The sequence below is a fragment of the Sapajus apella genome, unplaced genomic scaffold (genome assembly GCF_009761245.1).
Source record: "Sapajus apella isolate SASKATOON/1434 unplaced genomic scaffold, GSC_monkey_1.0 scaffold62, whole genome shotgun sequence".
NCBI lineage: Eukaryota > Metazoa > Chordata > Mammalia > Primates > Cebidae > Sapajus > Sapajus apella.
Window position 1 is genome coordinate 14,671,623 of NW_022437002.1, and position 7,679 is coordinate 14,679,301.

A 7,679-nucleotide genomic window follows, 5' to 3' on the forward strand; every position below is an offset into this window, starting at 1 on the left:
CGGCTCACCGCAACCTCCGCCTCCTGGGTTCAAGCAATTCTCCTGCCCCAGCCTCCTGAGTAGCTGGGACTACAGGCACGCACCATCATGCCCAGCTAATTTTTGTATTTTTAGTAGAGATGAGGTTTCACCTTGTTGACCAGGATGGTCTCGATCTCTCGACCTCGTGATCCACCCGCCTCGGCCTCCCAAAGTGCTGGGATTATGGGCGTGAGCCCCCGCGCCCGGCCAAGATAGGACTTTTTCTTGTCTTTTTTACAAATGGATATCCAGTCAGATACCTGACCATTTTAATGATGCTACATACATTTGTTTGTGACCGACTCTGTGTTCAGAATATCTGGCACTTACAGGCATTTGGTAAAACTTTATTACATGAGTTAAGTAGAGAGGGAGAATGTCAGGCATTTTAGGCAGGGAACTGGTGTGAGCAAATGCTGAGGCTGGAATGTACAAGTGTGTGCTGGGAGCTGCATGTGGACCTCTCTTGTTCAGCCTGTTGATCCCTTCTTAGGCCCACTTGACACCCCGAGCTTTCCTTTCTGCCAGCACTGGGTGCCCCTTGGGCTCAGCCTGCTCTCCCTCTTCAATGACTGCTGGCCATTCCCTCCCTCTCTTACTCATTTCCAAAGTTAAGTTCATGGGACCTTTCTTTCCAAAGATTGACCACTAATCACTACCCAAGGACAAAAGATAACAAAAAGAATAAAATTTAGAAATTCTTTATGTTGGGGCCTCTTTTCTGTATCTTTTTGAGTGTTTTACATAAAGTTACTGGAAGTCCTTGTTGGGGTTTTATTTCTGAAGATGGGGATCACCAACTGTTAGCAAAAAGTTATATGAACTTTTGCCTCCAAGAAAGCCATTCGTCTCAGCCTGCAACCCAAGCAGAACACATTCCTCAGGTGGCCATTGTACATTCCAGAGGCCCTCTAGACCAGGACTGCCCATGGACTGTGATGATGGAAAGGTTCCAGATCTGGGAGGTCCAGTATGGTAGTTACCAGTGCCATGTGACAACGAAACACTTGAAATGTGGCTGGTTCATCTGAGGGACTAAATTGTTAAATTTTTATTTATTATTTATTATTTATTTTTATTTTTTTATTGATAGAACTAAGCTGTAGTTTATTACGTTTAAATTAGGCCAGATATGGTGGCTCACACCTGTAATCCCAGCAGTTTGGGAGGCCGAGGCGGGTGGATCTCTTTAGGTCAGGAGTTTGAGACCAGCCTTGCCAACATGGTAAAACCCCTTCTCTACTAAAGATACAAAAATAAGCCAGGCGTGGTGGCACATGCCTGTAGTCCCAGCTACTCCGGAGGCTAAGGCACAAGAATCTCTTGAACCCAGGAGGCAGAAACCTCTGCCGAGATCATGAGCCGAGATCATGCCACTGCACTCTAGCCTGGGCGACAGAGTGAGACCTTGTCTCAAAAATAACTAAGTAAATTTAAAAAATAATAAACGTAAAGAGCCAGTTGTGGCTAGTGCTACTGTACTGGACAGCAAGCTCTAAACCTAGCAACTCAGTCTACTTGCCCTGGCTTGCTCAGAACTGAATCTCGTAGCTAATACTAGGGACACTATAATTAAAGCAGTTAACTTACATTGAATTCTTCCTATGCCCACATAATGACCTAAGAACTTTACTTGAATTATCACGTTTCACTTTACCAAAAATCCCTATCACAGGTTTTAAAGTGTTAGGGAATCTGGGTGGCAGTCTAATGCAAAGGGGTTGGTTCCACAGATGGGTGCCCTGTTTTGCATTTCTGAATAATGTGATTTGGGAAACATTAATGAAAAGAGGAGATGAATTTCCCAGGGAACAGGGGTCTGGAGGGAAGGAAGGTGGTATTTTTAAGCCCTATTGGGTAGTATTTCTTATACCTTAATGTGCATATGGATCTCCAGGAAATTTGTTATAAAATGGTGGTTCTGATTTGGTGGTTTGGGTGGGGGGTAAGAGTCTGCATTTCTAATCAGCTCTCAGGTGACGCTGATGCAGACTTTGAGAGGCAAGGCGATGGGGAGTAAGAGTCTATCTTTTCATTGGGAACTTGCCATATCCCAAAGAAAAAGACCAAGAGGAAATAATCTCTTGGTGGCACTAGTCCAGCAGGAATCTATTGCATTCATATGAAGTATCTCCTAATCCTGCATTTGAGGCCTTGTGCCGAGACACTGGGCATATGTGGTGAAGCAGCGAGGAAGGCGATAGATGTCACTTGATCAGTTCTGCCTCCCTATGGAGCACTTCTTTCCAGAACCTTTGTGTTTTGCCTTCCTAGGTTCTGACTTTGGTTTTAGTGAAAATGAAGTTTTCTGTACAACTTTTTTTTTTTTAAACCAAAGTCTCACTCTGTCATCCAGGCTGGAGTGCAGTGGCACAGTCTCAGCTCACTGCAACCTCCACCTCCCTGGTTCAAGCGATTCTCATGCCTCAGCCTCCTGAATAGCTGGGATCAGAGGCGTGCACCACCATGCCTGGCTAATTTTTTGTATTTTTAGTAGAGACAAGGGTTTCACTATGTTGACCAGGCTGATCTCGAAGTCTTGACCTCAAGTGTTCTGCCTGCCTTGACCTCCCAAAGTACTGGGGTTACAAGCATGAGCCACCGTGCTTGGTCTGTACAATTTTAGATACAGAAACCTTGGTTTTATCTCAGTGGGTTCTGGGAGTTTTTTGGTTTTGTTTTTGCGTTGTTTTTTTTTTTTTTTGAAATGGAGTTTCACTCTTGTTACCCAGGCTGGAGTGCAATGGCGCGATCTCGGCTCACCGCAACCTCCGCCTCCCGGGTTCAAGCAATTCTCCTGCCTCAGCCTCCTGAGTCGCTGGGATTACAGGCACGCGCCACCATGCCCAGCTAATTTTTTGTATTTTTAGTAGAGACGGGGTTTCACCATGTTGACCAGGATGGTCTCAATCTCTTGACCTCGTGATCCGCCCGCCTCGGCCTCCCAAAGTGCTGGGATTACAGGCTTGAGCCACCGCGCCCGGCATGTTTTTGTTTTTTAAACAGGGTCTTACTCTATCACCAACACTGGATTGCAGTGGCGCAGTCACATCTTCCTCAGTGAATCCTCCCACCTCAGCCTCCTTAGTAGCTGGGATTATAGGTGTGCCCCACCACACCCACCTAACATTTTAAAGGTGGGCTCTCTGCTGGGTGAGGTGGCTCACACCTGTAATCCCAGCACTTTGGGAGGCTGAGGCGGGCGGATCACAAGGTCAGGAGATCAAGACCAGCCTGGCCAACGTGGTGAAACCACGTCTCTACTAAAAAAATTAAAAAATTAGCTGGGCATGGTGGCACGCTTCTGTAGTCCCAGCGACTTGGGAGGCTGAGGCAAGAGAATTGCTTGAACCTGGGAGGCAGAGGTTGCAGTGAGCTGAGATCATGCCACTGCACTCCAGCCTGGCAACAGAACGAGACTCCATCTCAAAAAATCATAATAATAAAAAATTTAAAAATTAAAGAAAAAAGGTGGGGTTTTGCCATGTTGTCCAGACTGGTCTCAAACTCCTGAACTCAAGCCATCTTCCTACCTCAGCCTCCCAAAGTGTTGGAATTACAGGCATGAACCATTGTGCCCAGCTCTGTGAAAACTTTTTATGATAAATTTGGTTATGTATAGCATAAAGAACCTTTACTCTCAGGATTCTCCTGCTGTAGGCTGAATGGGTTCTTTGCTACTTACATATATGTGGGAGAGGGTGGCACCTCTGAGTTCTGGCAACTCTGCTAGTCTGATATGCTGCCCACCTCCCAGTGATCCCCAAACCTGGTACCAATATCAAGTGGTAGAGAACTTTCCTTAATTCACTGTTGCCTAAATTCTCCAACAGATAATATTCATTTGGGGGCACTAGTTAAACCTTCGAATTCCCAGATCCCTTCCCTGGAGTGTTTGGTGGAGTGGCTTTGAGGTGAGACCCAGGTTGTTATGTTTGTAACAAGTATCTCAGGTACTTCTTAATAGAGAAGTGTGGGAAACACTACTTTCGTTAGTGCCGGGATGACTTTTACTTTAATATTTGAATCTTAGAAAAAAATATATAGGCCGGGCGCGGTGGCTCAAGCCTGTAATCCCAGCACTTTGGGAGGCCGAGGCGGGTGGATCACGAGGTCAAGAGATCGAGACCATCCTGGTCAACATGGTGAAACCCTGTCTCTACTAAAAATACAAAAAATTAGCTGGGCATGGTGGCGCGTGCCTCTAATCCCAGCGACTCAGGAGGCTGGGGCAGGAGAATTGCCTGAACCCGGGAGGCGGAGGTTGCGGTGAGCCGAGATCGCGCCATTGCACTCCAGCCTGGGTAACAAGAGCGAAACTCCGTCTCAAAAAAAAAGAAAAAAAAAAAAGAAATATATATATATATATATATATATATATATATATATATATATATATAATTAGCACAATACATAATTTTAGTTATCACAGCTTACAGTGAGGCAATATTGAAGTTCAAATAGTGATTAGCTTAAAAAAGAAATTGTACCTGTGGATGATAGATATTGTAACAGTTGTGAAAGTGCTATTTGAATGACTGAGGTTTAGGAAACACTGTCTTTCATTCTGGAATTACCTGTAGATATGAGACATTCCCATAGGAAGGATGTGTTGGTGGCAGTTGGGCTGGTCCTCTATTCATTCCACCACCAAGCCCAGATGAATTAAGATAGATCCCATGCTGCATATGAGGCTACAGATTTGAAAAACCCAGTTCCTTCCTTCAAGGAACTCAGTCTTTTGGGGGAACTGACAATTACATTACAATAAGGCACTGTATTGGAGGTTTTAGAACAAGGTAAGGAAAGCAGAAATGCCCTGATCTTCCCGGAGTGGTTGGGAAGACTACAGAAGAGATGATGTTTCAGTTTAGTACAAGAAAGAATATAACTTGTCAGTGGCTAAAACTGGGGAGGGCATTCCAGGCAGAGGGAACAGCCTCTGCAAAGTCACAAAGGCAGGAAACAGTAGGAAGTATAGAGGAAGCTGCAAATAATTCAATTTGACTGAAGCAGGAAGATATGAAAAGCAAATGGTAAGAATGTTGGAGAGAGGCCAGGGCCAGTACTAAGCTTAACAGTTCATATGTTATCCTGAGGCCAGGGGCTGACTTTCAGACATGCAGTATTTTTTCCCTTCTGGGGAAGGAGTCCATTATGCTCCTGAGATTCTCAAAAGGGGCACTGACCCTCCAGAAAAGAATCAGGCCAGTAGGAGCCACTGAAGGATTTTCAGCAGAATATTGTAGTTGAATTTTCGTGTTCAGAAGATGACTCTGGCAGCATTGTGGAGGATGGGCTGGAGGCCGGGGAGGAGTCCACTGCAGTAGTAGTCCAGGCAAGAGAAAAGAGGTTTTACGTGAAAATATGTGTCTGGGGAGCACTGGAGATTTGACAGCAAATATTTACGTGCCTGCTGGGCATGTGACACTGTTTGTTCCCTGTCCTGAAACTCAGAAGCTCTGCCAGCTGAAAAGGCCAGGGAGGAGAGAATGTTTGGCTCCAGAACAGTCCAAAGGCAGAGCTGCTTGCCTTGCAGCCAGGTCCTACACACATAGAGGTTCCATCCTCTTCAATGGAATACTATACAGCCTTAACAAAAAGAAAGAGATAGATCTGGATGTGTTAGCAAGATTTCTAAGGTAAATTAAGTGACAATCAAGATGTAGTAATTTATGCAAGCATGGTACTGTTTATTTTGAATAACTTTCAGGAATCTCTGCAGTGATATATAGCAGACTGTTGATAATACTTCTGCCGAGCAGAGATAGCAGAGAGACTTTTCAGTTGCCTTATTTATGCTTGAATTTTCTACATTGAACATGTGTCTTAGAACAGAAATACATCCTGTTTATATGTAGTTTTAACAAATCCTAAATCCTCCCAGCACCTCCCAGGAGCCTGCCCACAGCTGTGGCTAACATCAGTTATGAATCCATCCCTGATCCCTCCATCTCCTCTTCCAGGTCTAACCTAGTCAGTGGCTCCCACCTGGGTGCTCCCTTGGTTCATCTCTCCATTGGGGCATTGAACACGCTGTATCACAAATGTGTTGGTCTGTTTTTCCCTGGACTGAGAACTTCTTAAAGCAAGGACCACGCTGACTAACGTAGTGCCTGGCCTGACAGAGCTTAGGTCCTGGCACACCATGCAACTTACAAAGTACATTTATATATTTTCATACATTTCTTGGGGGCCCACGGTTAAACTTCAGTCTGTGCCTGCAGTACAATGCCAGTACTCATTGTTCACTGAAGGAAGGGGTGGCTGTGTTTGAGGAATGGAAGGAGGAGGGGGACAATAGTATCTGAGTGTACTCACCCTGTTCTCTGAGTATAGCTTGCTCGACTTCAAGGCCATAAACCAAGAGTGTGGACTGCCCTTTCTCTCTATCCTGGGACCAAAACCTGCCAGGAAGAAGGATTGCTCTTTGTTCTGGACATCCACAGAGAGCCATCAGAGTCTTGACAGAAAGGACAAAGGCTTTGGAGCCAAGTAGACCAGGAAGCCCCACCACTGTCTAATTCTGTGACTTTAGTCAAGCCATTAAACCCCTTGGCACCCTACTTCACTCCTTTGCATAATTAGATAATATATTATGCACAGAGTTGTGAAGGGCAAATAAATGAGACAGTATGCTTGACCATAAATGTTACTTTATTTCTTTTTGGTTCTTTTGTAATATACTGCTCAACTTTGCTCTGGGGAGCCAAAGGTCTGACCTATGGTGAAAATCAGACCTGTTCTACCCTTTTGGGAAAAGAGGATTAAGAGTGTAGAGAATAGCTGGGAGTGGCCAGGTGTGGTGGCTCATCCCTGTAATCCCAGCACTTTGGGAAGCTGAGGCGGGTGGATCACAAGGTCAGGAGTTTGAGACCAGCCTGGCCAATATGGTGAAACTCCATCTCTTCTAAAAACACAAAAATTGGCTGGGGGTGGTGGTGGGCACCGGTAGTCCCAGCTACTCGGAAGGCTGAGGCAGGAAAATCGCTTGAACCCGGGAGTTGGAGGTTGCAGTGAGCCAAGATCACACTGCTGCACTCCAGCCTGGGCGACAGAGCCGGACTCCATCTCAAAAAAAAAAAAAAAAAAGAATAGCTAGGAGCATTGTCTCTTATGGGATGTCCCCTTCCAGTTCCTCTGAGGTGCTTACCTTCCCATCCCACACTGACTTCCCTGTCTCTGCCATTGTAGGCCTTCCCTTCCTCTTGGTGGTGTTCTTGAGTAAGATAATCTGGACTGGCTGTCGTGTTTGCTTCCCTGCCTGCTGCTGCCCCATTTGATCAAGAGACCCTGGAAGTATCAGAGATTCAGAATCCAAGATTGTCTTTAAGTTTTCATCTGTAAATAAAGTTTTTTTGTATGTGTATGTTTTTTGGTTTTTCTGGTTTTGTTTGTGTGTTCTTTTTAAATGGTTGTAATAGCCCTGCCTGCTCACACCTCAGCTTTAGCCAGGAGGACTGGCGCTCCTCAGAGGCCAGCATGGACCAGAGCCCTTTTGTTGTGTATTGTTGATGGCTCTGACTTGCAAGCAGTTGTAGTAAACCTAACTCTCTTGGATTAAAGCTGATGGGCAAAGAAGCCAAAGCCCCAGGACTTTACAGTACTACTTGTTCCAGGGATGTTCCCAGTAGGTTCAATTTGGTTAGTTCTGGATG

The 7,679-nt window shown here is 45.3% G+C and overlaps 1 protein-coding gene across 5 annotated transcripts in view; it reads left to right on the forward strand.

Annotated features, from left to right (window-relative positions):
- Window positions 1-7,390, forward strand: part of PPIH (peptidylprolyl isomerase H) — a 20,021-nt gene extending 12,631 nt beyond the window's left edge. For 4 of the 5 annotated variants that reach the window (XM_032247181.1, XM_032247184.1, XM_032247183.1 and 1 more), the window contains one exon: window positions 7,216-7,390. The gene's annotated coding sequence lies outside the window, so the exon portion shown is untranslated. Of the gene's footprint in view, window positions 1-6,355; window positions 6,672-7,215 lie in introns of those variants that run through there. The other variant, XM_032247182.1, reaches the window with a different exon arrangement.
- The last annotated feature ends 289 nt before the right edge of the window (window positions 7,391-7,679 follow it).